Raw genomic sequence first — 18,153 nt, 5'->3', positions numbered from 1 at the left:
TTCGTAGAAAGTGCAAGTTATAGACCATTAGCCACGCTGTTGTTTGCTTTTGTGTGATTATTACACAATGTTGCACTGCGAACACGCTAAGATGCTTTATTCAGAATTCACGCCTCTCTCTCTTTGTATACGCAAAACCAAAATCGGTTACGTAATGGCATTCTGACTAATTCCAACTAGCTCCAGCAGATGGTGGCAGATCGGTCCTCAAGCCAAAGGGAAGCCTTTATCGCGAGAACTGCATATGTAGAGAACGTCGTTATCGCGAGATCTTCATGTATTGGCTGCGGCGCTGGATGGCGCTGGTGGAAATTTGGGAATGCGCGGTCATGCTTCCCGGGTTGAGCTGAGCTGAGCTCGGACAGGACGCTAGATTGACTGCATCTGTGTGCGAGCTGTAAGGTGAGTAAGCACTCTTTAAACTTAATTAACGGTGCTGTCCTCGAGCGAAATTGGATATATGTGCAAATCCGAACATGTAAACATCCATCCTTTATAAGTGTAACTTGAATTCCAGCAAGCTTGCATTCCAGATGTGTAATGTGATGGGGAAATTGCTTAACATCAGCGCGTGCGGATGCGTCTCCCTGTCTGAAGTCAAGGATGCTCTGAGCTGGGAGTCTGGGACCACTCAAAACATTGTCACCTTTTTAGTGACATTTTTATCACTTACGTTGCATCTGGCGTGTTCATACTCAGCATCTTCAGTGTGCAGAATTATTCAGACTGGCAGTGCACATGTAATACTTTATTTGACAGTTCTTTGCTTTTTAAGCGCTTGTTCAGTAATTTATGCATGATGTCAAAGTTCATTTTTATAGGTTTTTATGTTGATTTAAGCTTTTACTTTGTCTTCTTTAGTTATGTGTTGATAGATCTCAAATGATTTTATCCTGCAGTTGCATTGACTCACTGAAGTGGACAGCACATGGTCGATATTGATTTAGTTTTGTGGTTGTGTTTAAGTGATTAAAGGGACAGTTAATCTAAAAATGAAAATTCTGTCATCATTTACTCACCCTGCTTGTTTCATACTCCTATGACTTTCTCTCTTCGGTGGAGCACAAAAGGAGATGTAAGGCAAAATGACAACCTGTATGGAAAAAGATTCAACAGGAGTGCAATTCTGCCTAACACCTTCTTCTGTTTCCAAGGAAGAAAATTAAAGTAATTCAGGTTTGGAACAGCATAAGCAAATGATGAAACAATTCAAATTTCTTGGGGTGAGCTATCGCTTTAAATTAATCTCATCCCTGCATAAGTGCAGTGGACCTGTTAGACAGCCTTTTTGGGAATCATAAGCATGTGCAGTATTCAAGAGCACAAATTCAGCTGACTCCGAACACACCTATGATGTCCAAAAATGCTGCACGTGTCTGTGACTTTTGAGACACCGGTGTCGGCCAGCACATGTTCCATTACAAATGGTGCAGAAGAACAAGTGCACCAGGTTTTCTGTTCAGTTGCAACATTAGTTTATTGTGTTATTTTCCCTGTCTTTTAATGCTGTCCTGGTTTAACTGCGTAAATCTTGTGAGATTATGAAATTCCAGAGAATGTTATTCTGTAAATGACCATTTTGTTTAATTTAGTAAATCCCTTCTCATCATAACATGCCCATTATCAGAGCACTTTTGAGTTCAGTGTAGGGTTGATTTCCTGTGATTTAGATGAAATGCAGTAAAAATTGCTTGGTCTTTTGTGTGAATTGCTGTGATATACATTGGTTTATTTTGTAATGTTCCAGTTAGACACATGTTGCATGCACCAGCACCATATGAGCTGTGAGATCAGCAGTGGTGTCTGATTTCAGATTTAAAGTTGACCATAATTACTGTTACTATTTTGAGATTAATAATCTCCATTGATGCAGAATGATAATTAATTAATTTCCAGTACCTTTCGTTTCTATTTGTTTGCCAGTTACCCATTTTAAATGTGTATAATTTTGTCAATGACGGCCATCCCTGAGAAGCGCTTCTCAGGCCCATTAAGGGGCCCCTGTGCTTTTATGCACCACATGAGTGGCCCTCATGGGGGTCATCAGTCAACAGGCGCTCGGCACTCCATGGAGAGAAAAGTGTGTGCGGCGTGTTGGTAAAAGCCTGTGAAAATGAAATGAGGGACTCTCTTTGGTGGTGTAGCCTAACCTTTCTGATTTCATCATGCGGCTCAGGTTGTAGTTCTTACACAACGTGATTTTAAAGCTGTTTTAAACCCCCTCTCTGAGAACGTCACTCCGAGCTTTTACAGCTGGGGGCGGGGGTTTGGAAAAGATTGGATTTTTATCAGCTTGTGCGATTATATTTCTTCTCTGAGGCTGAGTTGAAATGCTGGGTGGTGTTTGGCTTGGTTGTTAATAGGAGAAGTGTACAGGTTGGTCATAGAGACGCTTTGAGATTGTCCTCACGATTGTAATATGTAGTGCTGTAGTTCATCTCGTACTTCAACAAATCATTAAATGCTGGATAAAACTGAATATATACATTTTTTTATTGAAATGCTGTCTTGTGTACTAATGTACTTATGTAAGATGTATGCTAGTTCAAGTTTTTTAAACAACCTAAACTTTTTAGAGGAAACATTTAAACTATAATCATAAAAACATATATTAATTAATAATAATACTATATAAATAAAATAACTACATTTATAAAACATTTTTTAGTCTGATTTTATTGCTTTTCGTTTGTAGATGTACACAAGGAAATTAAAAAAACGGAAATTCATGTCAAGAATGTTGTCAACCCCTGACATAACAGTTTGTAAATGAGGCTGTAGTGGGATGTAATTAATTTCAGGAGATGCTCTTGAATGTGTATTCGCATTTCTCCATGCTTGCTTTATATGCATGCCATTCTCATTCTCTTCTTTCATATGGCATATACTCAGTGTCAAAGTGAGAAAAACAGCACTAAATCTAGACAGGGCTGGAGATGAGATAGTGAAAGTGAGATGGTGACACAGCGTCTTGAGTGCTCTATCTTTCTGTTTTATTTTTCCTCCGCTTGTCCTTGACACCTTGCATTCTCTCTACCTTTGTTTACTAATGACACATTTTGCTCGAAATGTTGTGATGCCAATGCATTTAATTGCAAAGTAGTGCTAGATGGGTATAGGCTTGTCACTATAACTGCTTTTTGTTTGGGCAGTAGATTGTCCCAGAAGTAATTGCGATTAAACAATACTATTGTCACTTTAAGACCATTTTATTCCACTGAATATAACAGCATAATAATTTAAGTAGGCCTTCAAGTGACAATGCACTTAATTTTTAAGAATATATAGATACTGGAATTGAAGTGTCAAAAATGTAATACTGAATATACAGTCAGATGTCCAAAGCGCAGTGGAATGCAAAAGTGTGTTCCCTGTGAAAACAAAACAAAACAAATATATAGTAACACTGCTTAGTCTTTACTGTATTAAATATGGATTTAAAATATTAAAGTTATAAAAGTTATTTAGTCAAGAGCAGTGAGAGATTTTCTCTTTGTCTTTTGTTGTTTGATTGATGACACAGACAGCAGCAGGAATATTAGGCTGCTGCCACTTTAAGAAACGAATGCGCTTGAAAACCGAAATAATTTCTCTTTTGGGTCTGTTTGCACTTGAATGCATAAATGTGCAAGGCTAAAAACACGTGCAACTGATAAAGTTTCATGACAATTCAGCAGTTCCATCTTTCACGCTCTCCATGGGCCATCGGGCAGACCTTATTGTCAAGCACAGGTGAGTTTAGACAAGAATGCACGCGTTGGTGCCAAGCGGCAACCTCCCCGTCTCTCTCTTGAAACCAACACGGAAGTGAGTTAAACTGCAATTCATTGACTGGCCGCTTGGCCTGGCTGCAGAAGTGAGTCAAATCTGTATCTCCCTCATGTTAAAATTACCAACTTTACAGCAGAAAAAAATATGTTTACAGCCTGGATCTCTATGTGGCTTTGGTCTATACAGCTAATTTTGCCCTTCATAACAACTGTGAGGGGGGTGAATTATTTTATAACTCGTCCGTTTAGTTGATTAATATTTCAATTTAAGGGTGTGGCCAGTGGCCACTTGAGTGACAGATGGATTGCCGCTGTCAGTGCTAGGCTGCTAGCCGTTTGTCTGCTGTTACTAGCCGTCACTTCACCTCAGCAAATGTTAGCTGCTGAACTTGCCATCTCTGCAGTGTTTGTGCTTTTTTTCGGGATTATTTCATACAATTTAATACTTGGGTACAAAGCCCACGTCTTTGGATTCCGTCGTTATCGTTCGAGAGAACAACCAGCGCTGTATTTCAGTTGTTTTCCTCCGTGAACATGCACTAATGGATGTCTGACAATTTCGTTGCTTTTTGGGGTTTTCAAATTTAAAATGTCAATAAATGCTCGTTCGTTCTGCTCTCACGGAACAGATGGATTATAATATGCTTATGTAGCAGCTACCGTCAGATGAAATCATGCAGGCGTCGGCGCTTTCTCCGTCCGTGCAATAAATGCACATGAATGAGCGCGGATTTTCTAGCACATTTACTTGCACTTCAAAGGCAATATATCTATGGTTTAACCCATTTGAGAGACGGCCAAAATCAGAATTTAAAATGGACTGAATAAGCTCTCTACGAACTTGAGCAATGCCGGGCTGACGGACCATGAAATAGTGACTGACATGTATGCACATAAATCACTGTCACACACAAACACTCTCGAAGTAATACACAGTCTCACTTGTAGCCATGTCTTTTAACTATTATAATATTTCGAAGGGCAAAAATAGGAACGTTTAATTGGCTTTACATCATCAGCTAACTCGATCACGTCGAGCTAGGTGATTTCTAATAGCCAGGCTCATATGGCCAGGCTCCTCAGTCAGCTCCACTCACGCCCCGCCTGTTTGCCTGTTTTCTGTTATCCGGGAGTGACGCAAGGCCAAGATGGCGACGGCCGGCTCCGCCCACTTTAGGCTTCAAAAATGCTCTTCAGAAACCTACGGGTGACGTCACGGACACTACGTCCATATTTTTTTACAGTCTATGGTTGGTGCCATAGACAGTAAAATAAAAGGACACGTCGACACTACTGGATTCAACTGAGAAAAGTGAAGTCAATTAGAAGCACTCACTTCCTGATGGCTGAGCGTACTGCGCAGACTCAAACTGAGCTTGACGACGTAGATGTCACGTGAGCAACCTGTCTGTCTTCTAGTAGCTGTGCCAAGAGAAATCTGAATCATTCCCTTCCGACACTTGCAGAGACGGAGAGCGCGAGTAGGAGGAGTCCATGAGCTAGGAGCAGGAGCAACTTTTGCTAAGTATTCTGAATAATTATTTTGTCATTTTGCCTCCACGTCCCCCCGATTGCCCGCGAGCTTCTCCTCCTGTCCATACGGTAATTTCTCTACCGTGCGACAGAGAGTCGCGTGGTTATGACGCAATCGTTAGCCTATTTTTACAAAAACTGCTTCTACGGGGCCATAACGTAAGATACAAGGTAATGGAGCCTTTTATACATTTTCGTGTTTCTTTAGAAATAAATAATGGACAAATGGAGTCTTTAAATGCCACAGATGTAAAGTTATTCGCTGTCAAAGTGACGCCAAAATGAATGGGAGTCAATGGAATGCTAACAGCAGGTGGGGGTCTGCTAATCAATGGCGGCCCCCGGGAAAGCTTCAGTTTCCGGCTGATAGATTACCCTCTTGGTTGGTGGCAGTAATAAATAGACAGACATTGTGTGAAGATGTGGAGGGTGTCAAAATAAAGGTGTCTCTTAAAAAAAAAAATGCTGTAGCTAGGCTATATGTCAGTCATTTGATCAATGTATTGATCCATATCAATGTATTGTTAAACCCCTATTTATCATATACACATGATAAAGACACAGTCATATTAGAGGGAAAGACTGTGGGCCCTATTTTAACGATCTAAGCGCATGATCTAAAGCTCAAGGCTCAAGTGCACTATGGGCATGTTCGAATCCAAATTTGCTGGTTTAACAAGGGGGAAAAATGGTCGGCGCATGGTCTAAAAGGGTTGTCCCTATTCTCTTAAAGGGACACTGTGTGGGATTTTCTCCCATCTAGTGGTGAAATTGTATTTTGCAATCAAACAAATAGTGCTCTCTAGCGCCTCGCTTTTTCAAATGCGTGTTGCATCTACGGTAGCCATTATGTACCAAAAAGCTATGACAGGATGTCCTCTAATAGCACTTCATCGAGTTTTCCTTCGGGTTAACTGGTTTGTTATTTCAAACAAACTACAACTTGACACAACGAACAAACGAATGTTACAGTTTTGAACAAACAAAACTTACAACCTTGTTTTTAGGGCCTTCTCTACTTTACTCAATAGCTGCTATTCATCAAAGAGCCTGTTTAACTTTTAACTATAAATGTTCTACTGTCTATAGGCTAATAAAGTAGGCTACACAACCAAGCAATGAAAAAAAAAGCCTGTAATTAAGGCCGCAACATTGACTTACCTGTCGAGAAGAAAGCAGGCAACTTCAGCGTCTCTTTTGAAAGCTTTCTCCTGCATTAGCTATCCCGACATTATAACCCTTGTTTTTGTAATCTCCGGTCACGTTTCCTTTTACGGTCTTATTGTGGACTTTTTCGACGAAGAGGACTCGTTATCCTGTGACTTAACCGTGCAGTGCAGCCTTTTAAACTTGCCGGGGTAGTGACAAAAGCGCCTCTCACTGCTCTGCTCCGTTTCTGCTGGTTTCAGTCACGTGACGCGGGCTCTGAACGAAAACGCGTTGTGGAAACGCGTTGACCTAGTGCTTTTTGTCCCTCTCTGCTATTATAGTTTTTCAAGATGGTGGAACGGAAGCCTCCGTGGACCTACCCGTCCAATGTATATAAAGATAATAAATTCTTCGTTTACGAGGATAAGTCAGATCCTTGGCAGAGGTATTTGTACACCATTGAGGACATATTTATGAATAAAAATATTGATTTTAGATAATAAAATACCTAAAAAGTTACACATTGTCCCTTTAATGAGTAATGGGTGTGTTTTGGGCGTAACGTGCAATAAACTAATAAGAGTCTCATCTCCCATTCCCTTTATAAGCCAGTTGCGCTCGCGGCCTCGCGCCATGGCGGATTGCTATTTACATGGCGGAATTTGCAAGCGGAAAGACTGAATGCTTCTCTAGCGAGTAAACGGATCTGCTCATGCACGAGGTTAAAGTATGATAGGGCCCTGTAAGTTCATGTAATGAACCAAAGGTTCATGTGGATGTTCATTGTTCATCAAATTTTCAGTGCTGGAAAAACCCTGTTAAAAATGAGGAAAAGGCCATTAATCACTGTGAATACATTACATTTTCCATTACGTATAATCATTATTTTGTTACTGCATTGAAAATATGTTGAAGCTTAAATGCTACTTTTCAAAAATTAATTCATTTAAATACATTTTCAGCTAGTGATGGCATTATAAAACTATAGGGTATGTCCTTATAGCGCTTCGTTTATGGCCACATGTGAGCATGAAGCAGTTCAGGGGAGAGTTTTAATGCATTGTCAGGAGGGGCCGTTTCAGAAACAATGGGAGCTACCTCTTCACAAGACATGTAATTGAACCAGTGTCGACGAGAGCTAAATTACTTTGGTTATATTCATGAAGTAATAATGGTGTTCTCATAGTTCGCCATGACATGCTTGCATTGCAGAGTGGTTTGAGAGCGCTGAAGACAGCGGGGAGAATGAACTTGGGTCTTCCCCATTGTCGGCTATGTCTATTTGAAGCTACACATAACCCACTTACTGGGAAACCACATTCTGCCTCCTGTATTAAGTTTTGAAGGAGAGAGTGAGAGAAAGTCAGAGAGAGAGAGAGAGAAAGCGAGTGAGCGAGAGAAAGGGACAAGATGAGTACTCTCACACAGGACTGTGTTGTGTAAGATGTGTCCTCATAGCGCTCATCTCTCTCTCTTGTTGAGCCTGGGGTGGATCATGTTTTTACCACAGCATTCTGACTTGTGCTTTGGATTGTGGTTCACTACAGGACACCAGAGATGGTGTGACTTGACTGGATGTGGTTTGGATGCTAACCATAAGCCCCATGAGCTTTAGCAATTTGGATCTACTAGGGAACATGAATATCTGTCTACTTAGCCGGCTGGTGTTTATCTCCACACTTTGTCAGTTCCAAATTTTACATACAGCTTTGCTAGTACCAATATGTTTATTGATTTTTTTCGAAAAGGTGTAGTAAATGTTATATATATATGTAAATGTTATATAATTTTTTTCCATTTCAGAAGTTTGTGTAGTGTACATCTCATTGAATTGCATATGCATGGTTATCGGCTGATATTAGATATTTTTTGGTAACACTTTACAATACGGTTTCATTTGTTAACAACAGTTAATAACATTAGTTAACATAACCAACAATAAATCTTAATTAATGTTAATTTCAACTGCTAACATTTGTTAATGCATTGTGAACTAACGTGCATGGGCAAAAAATGTACAACCGTAGCTTTATTAGCTAACATTAACAAGGATTAGTAAATGCTGTAAAAAATATTACCCACTGTAAATTTGTTAGCTAACACAATATCAATGAATGACAGTATTGAAAAGAGTTGCTGATATATATATATTTTTTAATTCATGGTTACACTTTATTTCAAGGTGTCCTTGTTCAAGTGTAATTATACATTTAAGTAATGAGTAATATTAATTCATATGGTCGCATATGTGATTTACTCGCATTATAGAGGGTTGTTCTATTTCTTTTTTTCAGACTATATTGAATATTTTATTCTGAAAGCTTATTTGACCTGTTTTACATACATTTACCCCCCATTTCACACAAGGCTTAAGCTAGTCCCAGACTAAAATGCATGTTTGAGCTGTTTTAACTGAAAGCAACTTCCACTGACATGTCTTAAAATTTGTCAGTGCCATTTTTTTGTCTCAAGATACACACCAGTAATGTTTTTTTTCTAAGGCACACTGAAACTGGGCCTTAGATATTTAGAAATAAGCCAAAAGTACCCATTACCCAAAAGTGCACAGTGCACAAAATGACCAAAATAGCCATCCCTAGTATCCACTGCAGAGAGTCTTCATTTGTGGCTTCTTCTCACTGCACCTGGAGTGATTTTCTGTGGAGCTGAGCAGAGATGCAGTGAGCTCAATGAGAGGTGATGTGATGTTGAATGTGTCATTCTGCTGAAGGTGTAGATGCCACCCGCTGAGACTGCCTTTCTAATGGCTCTCTCACTATCACTTGCGTTGACATGGTAACCTGTGTCACTTCAGGAGGTGCGACCTCCCCACTCAATCCATATTCTATTCCTCATGGGCAGATGCTGCTGGCTTCAAGACACTCATGTTCACTGCAGATGAGGTATGGCCAAATTGGATGCCGTCATCATATCACAACGCAATATATGATGTTGTACCGAAGTTCAGAGCAAGTCTCCTGTCTGATAATTGCAAGGGTTGGACAGAGTGTGCGACCGCACAGGGCCGGCTCCCGCCTCTACAGGGACTTGCGCGAAAATAAAGTGACAACTGACTTGATGATGTTGAGCCAATAAAAAGTTCATGTTTTTGTCCTTCGAAAGACTTTAATAGCTAAAAGTCATAGCTGATTGTGTTTCATGATGCTGTATTCGGCTTGTTAAAAATGTATTAAAAATTGCTGTGCGTGTGACCGTGATTCATATGCATGCATGTTAGTGAGCACAGCATTGCATATCAAGTTCGTAGAGAGCTTTACTCAGTCCATTGTCCGCCTTTGAAATGGGTCAAACCATAGATATTACCTGAGAAGTCCTAGTAAATACACTTCCAATCCGCGCTCATTCAAGGCCTTGCATTTATTGCACGGACGGAGAAAGAACATAATGAAATTGTCTAAAATGGATATGCAATGGAATAATGGAAGATTACCCTCTTCAACATAATGCTGTTAAACTGAATATGAAGCAAAGAAAACTTTTTGCTGAAATATCCACAACATTAACAGCAAATAAAAGCACACGGTTTATCTGTTGATGTCTGGCTCTGGAGGGTATTTGCCTGTGTGAATTCACAGATCCCGCAATATCAAAATGAGCCATATTTGGAGCATATTTAAATAAATGCTTTGTTTATAATGAGCAGGACGTTTTAAGTAATGAAACTTGCAGGATGTTTTAATGATTCTTATATGTCAAACGATCTTCAAGGCAAATTAGATTTCTCATGTCATGCCCCATTTAATGATTGATAGCCAGGTGAGCAATTCTGGCTGACACTGATAGGCCAGTAATTATTTTCATGTTATGGCCAATAACCGATAAATGTCAGAAATTAAAATTCAATACTATTGGGCCTCAATAAATGAAAAGTAAAATACTAAAAAAACTAAATCAATCTTTTTAAATGCTACAACATACAATGCAAGTTGTGCACAAGTTTTGAGATTTGCTAAATATGTAAGTGTTCAAATTATTATTCTATTAAAATACATTTTAATATATAATGTATATATTAAAATATATAAATACATTTTCATATATTTAAATAATTTAAATATATATTTAAAATTTAGTATTAAGTTATTTGTTTCTAAAGAGATTTTACATTCTGTACAGAATGAACTTGAATGTGTCCTTTTTGCCTGAACTGTATAATTCCCTCATGATAAAGCCTTATTAAGCAATTCGGTTTGTCAGAATGAGCTAACTCAGCGCATGACTCGTCAGTTTGATCAGGCATTCCTAAAGAAAAGGGAGGTCTGAAGATGATGAAGTCATTGGAAACTGAAGGATCACACAATTTCCCTTCTGTGTGTGTCACTGATGGCATTATGTGTGAAGTTAATTGTCTTAATTTCTCTCCTTATGCAGTTATTAAGCTGAATCAGAGTGCAGTCAGCTATTCGCTGGTCTTCTTTCTGCTACAACGAGCATTTTATTAGAGCGTCTCTTTCTTCCTTCGTCTCCTTCATATGCGCAGTGATGGTGGGCTCCCCTGTGAAGTCAGTGAGGGTCAATGGTCACGTAACTGTGTGCGCACCGCTTCGGTCGGCAACATCTCGCTAATGGGCAAAATGCAGGAAGAGATGAAAATTACACAGAGGGAACATTTGCACTTTAATGAATTTCTTCTCATTCTGTGCATGGGTAGAGTATTGATTCAGTGCAGGTGGGATGTATGAACTCACAGAAACAGCAAACATATTGACTGGATCACCTTTAGACAAAATCAATTTGTGTTAAATGACAAGAAAATGAGCAATGTGCCAGACAGGCCACGAAGTGAACGCAAAATGTAGCCGATATGATCTCCTTTTTAAATGTTATCAACTACACAGTTGGATGCTAGGAAATGGTTCCCTTGATAAAAACAAAACAAAAAAAAAACAATCCAGTTATTCTTTAATGTCAATGTGAAATCAAAATTGAGCCTATGTTTTTTCTAATTGCATGTTCCTGGTCTTTTGTGATTTAAAACAAAAATTTAAAAAGTTAGTTTTTGTAATATTTCATGACAAATTTAGATTTTTTTTATGTTTAATATCAATCAGTTTTGTCATTGATTGACATTATATATTTTATTGCACGTCTGTTTCCCCTGTTTCTACATTGCCTTTAGGCTAGATTGCCTTTACTATCTTTTAAGTTATGTAATCTTTAAAAACACTAATAATTTAATAACACTATTAATCTTTAGCAGATTTCAAAATGAATATCCATTTTACATAATGTAAATTACAATGTTGCTGTGATGCTAAAATCCATGTGGCATTTCAAATAATTGATTTTAGTTTTTAATGTTAACATTGTTCATTAATAGTAAATTAATTAACAAAGTAAGATTTTTAATATTAGCCGTAACGTGAATATAATCAACTTATCTGTATCGGACAGAATTGTATTTTCTCTGCATTCATAACCTTACTATTGAAAGCACCATGTGGTTTGAGATAAATGAAAGTTAAATTAGCTAAATTAGAGATGCGGCCTACTGTACATGTTTTCTTTCTTTCATCTGCCTCTTTTCACTCTGAAATAATTCACAATGCAGAAACAATAAGTTGCGAACAGCAATTTACATTGACTTTAGATAAAAACAAGCTCAAAGAAAGTAAAACCATTTTTTTTTTGGGGTTTAGTTGAATTCTGTCTTGAAACGGCATGATAAGGCTGTGCCCTTGAGAACTTCATTGTTTTCTAAAAAGCAAAATCTTGCTGTTCAAGTCACTGATTCTATTGAACTCACATGGTGTTGCCTTTGGACACAAACATATTGTGCTCGTAGTCAGAATCGTAGCAACTGTGATGGTATGAATATTGTTGGAAGAGATTAGGACAATTGGAGGCTTGCGACAACAGCTGAACAAACACACACTAGGATAGGGCCTGTCAGAATGACCAACAATCTCAATGCACACATCACCTCTCTTCACCCCTGCTAACACGTGATGCCCAGGAGAGAATTTTTTTCCCCCCATGTGAATGGCTGTACAGAGGAATATTGAACCTTTCAATTTAAAAGGCATATCAAAGTGACAGATACAGATTTTTAGTGATTTGTAGTATAACTGTCGAGGGAAATGCTGAAATGACTGAAAAACCTTTACTGATGCTTGCTTGTTTATCACCTTTTGCTTCACAATTTCTTTTTCTTTTTGCACTTTACTGAGCAAAATATTCTAAACACTTTTTTTCGTGACATATTTTAGTGTTTTTTTAATTGAAATATCCCAAATAAATTTGTGCAAATGGATACCAGTACAGAAAACACTGGCTTGTGGTATGCATCACACATCTAAAGTGTGTGTACCGCCGTCTGTGGGACCAATGTGAAATGGAGGCATGGAGCAGACAATAAATAACAATGATCTGTTGTGTTGCATGAGCTGGTTTTTCTGCAAAGCAAGCAATAGAAAGAGACGGCAAGAAGTTCAGAAAGTGCTGGCTGGCGCAGAGCTGTGGAAGGCGTGCATGAGGTGATGGCAGCGTGCCGGGCAGGAAGAGGAGATGAATTTGGCAAGCCAGAGGAGTTACTGGAGGGAGGTGTAGATATGCAGAGAGGGGAGTTCTGCTAGTGTGGCAGGACAGTGAAAAACGAAGGATCATTTGAAGTAAAATGCATGCAACACTTGATCTGTGATCTGCATTTTGCAGCTTCATAGGGTCACTTTTGTAATAATATATATATATATATATATATATATATATATATATATATATATATATATATATATATATATATATATATATATATATATATGTTTGTTCTGGTTCTCGAATCTGATTGGCTGAGAGCCTTTTCCAACCATGCGATATTCTTCTAGTATCACCACGGGAACCGTTTCACGAGTAATTGCCGTGCCGAAAGGAGACGTGCCAAAAGGTGAATTGCTACAGAAACAGAAACTACCCCTAACCCACACCCTAACAGACAGCTTTCGTAACCAATAATAAAGACCTTGCTCCACACCTCTACCAGTCGGCACACCCCAACCTTTCGTCATGCCCATTACTCCAACCTGCAGATACCCACACATGGAGATTTCTCACAGCGTGTCATGGTGGAAGAGCAAACCACCGTCATTTTACAAATACTGATGTTGTTGCGTCACGGAATGTAGTTTGAAGAGTTTTTAGGGAAGAATTTAGTTGTTTAGAACTCAAATATGCAACTATTTGACTATTTGTTTAGATGTTTTCAGAGATATGAGCTCCAGGCTGTCAGTGGTTGTTTAGCGCTCGTGTACCCGCAGAGAACAGCTTCATCTCGGCCAGTCTTTCGGGAATTCGCCGCTAAGTCTTACTTATATAGTGGTTAAACATGAGATATAATTCATTTTGGGTATAGCAAAGGGCAATCTTTGGTCTTATTAATCTATTACTTTTTACTGAGCAAATGGTTTTGGATTAGGGCTGGGTGATATGGACCAAAAGTCATATCCCGATATATTTAGGCTGAATATCGATATACGATATATAAACCGATATTTTTTCTGCAAAGTGAGAGCAAATGTTCAAAGTCAAAGCCAAATATGACATGTCACAAGTAGTTTTATTGAAACCGGCTCTTTCAGTGAACATTTGCAAAATCAAATGAATAAATAATAAACAGGTTTCTTCACCTTAGGGCTGCACGATTATGACAAAAATCATAATTGCCGATTATTCCCTTGGAATTGGAATTGTGATTTATTAATTATGAAGGATTTAAGGATCATGTGATGCTGAAAATTCAACTATAACTATTATTAATATTAATGTATGAATTATTATTAATTTATTATATATAAATTATTATTATTAAGAGTTATTTAAATTGTAATAATATTCACGATCTGACTGTTTTATTGTATTTTTGATCAAATAAATGCAGCCTTGGTGATCATAAAATACCTCGAAAACACTAACGAATCTTACCGGCCCCTTAAATGGAGTGTAGTATGTAATGTAATATAATTTAACATAATATGAGGTAATAATATTTATGATTATTAATGTTTTTTTTTGTTTTTTTTTTTTAATGAAGATGTATGTCTGTGAATCTGTAAAGGCATTAGACAGGTGTTCATCTCATGGTTCTCTGATTCGGGTCATCTGCTAAACGTGCTTGAGCAGTACCACAGGCCACCGCCACACTCCGATGCTCACAGCTCTGTAATGCCAGGCAGACTTGCGTGGCCTAGATATGAACTCATGGCTGAATTAGTGCTTTTGTTACATAAGGGAGGAGGAATTAAAAGATAGTTGTTTCGTCTTGGCCTAACCTTGGACTAAAGCGATACCAAGACCAATGTGTCCCATCTGGGAAATAAAAAGCACACAATGTGAAGGAACTTTGTTCGTTGTTTTATTTCTATTATGTGTGTAATAATCCCTGTAGAGTGTTGAATTTACATTTACATGTCTGTCTGGGATTTAAAGGTCTTCTTTAGAGATTTTTGAGATGCACTTTTCACTGTGGTGTTTACAGTAAAAACATCCTTGGATGTTAAGCATCCTTAGCTTAATAAGACTGGACATGATATTCTAATCCTTGGTGCTGTCAGCGTAATATTTATGCTGTCTCTGACTCTTTATTCATCCTCTTTCCCTCTCTGCTTCTTTTGCTTTAAATCATGAACATAATTTTGGGAGCTAGAAAGGGTCTTGATCCACTAAACATTGGGACACTGATGACTCAATTATCTGTGACATGATTACAAGGTCAGGCATTAAAACGTAGCAGGTATTTATTAACAACATCGCTGTATATCACATCGTCTTGCATCTTTGTTGTAGCTGTTAAAAAATAGAGTGCCATTATGAAATGTGCTTGTCAGGCAATTTTTTTATATTAAGGAAAATATATATATTTGACAATGTAATAAAAGCGAAGCTCAAAATACTTACAATATGGTTATTAATATTCACATTATGGTATACGAAACAAGTCACTACTCTGGTTCACCAGTTATCTTTCAGACCGGTATCAAATTGTCAACTATAATGGGACAGAATCCCCTTCCCTTCCCCTTCAGTGCGGCTTACCACAGGGTTCCATCTTGGGTCCCTTGTTATTTTTATTATATGTTAACGACCTCCCTAATGTCTCAGATAAACTTTCTAAAATTTTATTTGCAGACGATACAAGTGTATTTTACTCCCATAAAAACCCTGAAATTTTAATAAAAGTAGTTAAAGGGGGGGTGAAATGCTCATTTTCACTCAATCTCCTGTTAATCTTGAGTACCTATAGAGTAATATTGCATCCTTCATATCTCCAAAAAGTATTTTGTTTTATTAAATTTTTAACATAAAGATAGGCTGTACCGAGTCTTTCCGGAAAAAAACCGAGCGGCTGGGGGCGGGCCGTGTGGGCGAAGCTTAGCTGTGCTAACGCGCCAAGCTAGTGACAACACACAGAGACATTTGTTCAACAAACAGTTTTACTCACCGTCCGGTTCCAACGCACGACCGCAAATTTTTATCATTGTGACTGCTCGATCCTTAAGCATTAGACGATCTGCAAATCCGTAGATCTGGGCTTTGTTTATAAAACAATCATCGTCGAAATGCAGGGAACAACAGTCTTTACACAACTCCGTTTATGCTCAGGAAAACAAACTCCATCCACGGGTTCCTTAACGCTGGGTTCTTTGGGAATCTGTGCAGGGTTGTCTTGCCCTGGCAACCAAAAACACACTTCTTTGGTGACATTGACTTCCCAAAAGCCGGGCAGGGCGCTTTGATGGCGAACTGCTTTCACTCTCTTGCTCTGGTCTAAGAGTGCGCGCGCCCGCGATCTTACCGGAGAAGTGCCCTTAGGACCCATATAAGGAAATTCCGCCCTATCTTACGTAAGACAGAGCCATACTCGAAAAAAACTTTCCAAAACTTGTGACAAACCGGAAGGAGTATTTTTGGAACAAAAATACTCCTTCAAACGTACAACTTAGTTTTTGAAACTTTGTCCATGTTTAGCATGGGAATCCAACTCTTTACCAGTGTAAAAAACTCAGTATGCATGAAATAGCATTTCACCCCCCCTTTAATGAAGAACTTGACAAGTTATCTACTTGGTTCAAGTCCAACAAATTGTCACTCAACATAAAAAAAACAAGTTATATATTGTTTGGTATTAAGTCTGACACATTTAAATCTTCAATGAAAATTCAAATTGATAATATCTCCATTAACAATGTTAGATCTGCTCGTTTCCTCGGCGTTATACTAGATGACTCTTTATCTTGGAAACCTCATATTAGTGCCATAAGTACAAAAATAGCCAAAGTGGTCGGTATATTAGGAAAAATCCGGCATTGATTAACAAAAAAGTTGCAGTTATGTTGTATTACTCAATGTTATATCCATATATCAATTACTGTAATGTTGCTTGGGCTAGTACCCACCCAACTAAACTGGAATCTATTTTTCGACTTCAGAAGCGAGCTTTAAGAATAATATTTTGTGTAAATCGTAGACACTCCTCCCAATCACTGTTTCCAAAGGTATGGAATAGTCTTCCCACATCATTTATTGAGGTTTCTAAAGAACAGTTTAAACAGAGAGTAAAATTGTTGTTACTAAGTTGTTTGAATTTTCCATATGGGTTTGTGCTTTAAATCCAATTTTAAATTGTTTTATAATATGTTTTTAATTTGTTAAATATAATTGTTTCTATGGAGATTGCCACTAATTAAGCCCCTTGAGGGTTTTTCGGCAATTGTCCATCACATTCTTTTTGTGAAATGTATAACACTGTTTTTTTTTTTAATGTTTTTGTTGTGAAAAAAAAAAAAAAAAAAATAGTTTGCTGGATTGTTTGCTTTTTTTTGTGCACATTTGACATTAAAGGGACACTATATATTAAATTTTACTTTAAAATATAAAAAAATAACTAGAACAGTGGTTCTCAACTCCAGTCCTCGGGACCCATTGCTCTGCACATTTTGTATGTCTCTCTTATCTGACACACTCAGTTCAGTTCATGGAGTCTCTCTTAACGAGCTGATGATCTGATTCAGGTGTGTTAAATAAGAGAGACATACAAAATGTGCAGAGCAGCGGGTCCCGAGGACTGGAGTTGAGAACCACTGAACTAGAACACAGAACAATGTTATGTATTTGGTTGACTTGTGTACTTACATTATCCCAAATGTTTCCAACAATGTTTAATTCCAGAGAAATCTGCGATTTTAACCAGTGACACAGCTCGTGTCATTCCGTCATGGTGGAATCTCCAGAACCGTTAACGTCGCATACTGTACCTTTAACAAGGTGATGGCATTTCCATTATATGGATATATTGAACAGCTGATGTGGGAGCGGATGTTTCAGTAGACTGGAGTGATTTTGACAGTGGGGGAAGTCCTAAAAATGTCACGTGACTTAAATACACCTTCTGACCTCATTTTTTATTTCAAAGTACTTATAATCTAATATTTTTGCATCATGAATTTTATCTGTTTCACCATTATGCATTGCAGCACAAGCGGTTCTCTATCTCAGTGCTCTTTTTCTTGTCCTATCACAGGCTCAGAGCTGAATGGTGGCTGACGGGTGACTGACAGCTACTGTGTGCTTTTATGAGCTGCGCTGCTGTCTGTGAAAATCATGTCAAGGGCGTTGCCTCTTTGTCCAAATGCGTCAGCGATGACATGCTTAGCCATGGCCATGTATGATGGGGCAGAGCGGAGCATTG

The 18,153-nt window shown here is 38.3% G+C and overlaps 1 protein-coding gene across 3 annotated transcripts in view; it reads left to right on the top strand.

Annotated features, from left to right (window-relative positions):
- The first annotated feature begins 294 nt into the window (after nt 1-294).
- usp54b (ubiquitin specific peptidase 54b) overlaps nt 295-18,153 on the top strand; it is a 104,295-nt gene continuing 86,436 nt past the window's right edge. For all 3 annotated transcript variants that reach the window (XM_079850974.1, XM_079850973.1, XM_079850972.1), the window contains exon 1: nt 295-402. The gene's annotated coding sequence lies outside the window, so the exon portion shown is untranslated. The remainder of the gene's footprint in view (nt 403-18,153) is intronic.

Source organism: Squalius cephalus (assembly GCF_949319135.1).
Source record: "Squalius cephalus genome assembly, chromosome: 19".
Classification (NCBI taxonomy): domain Eukaryota; kingdom Metazoa; phylum Chordata; class Actinopteri; order Cypriniformes; family Leuciscidae; genus Squalius; species Squalius cephalus.
This window is presented reverse-complemented; position numbering and strand designations above follow the sequence as displayed.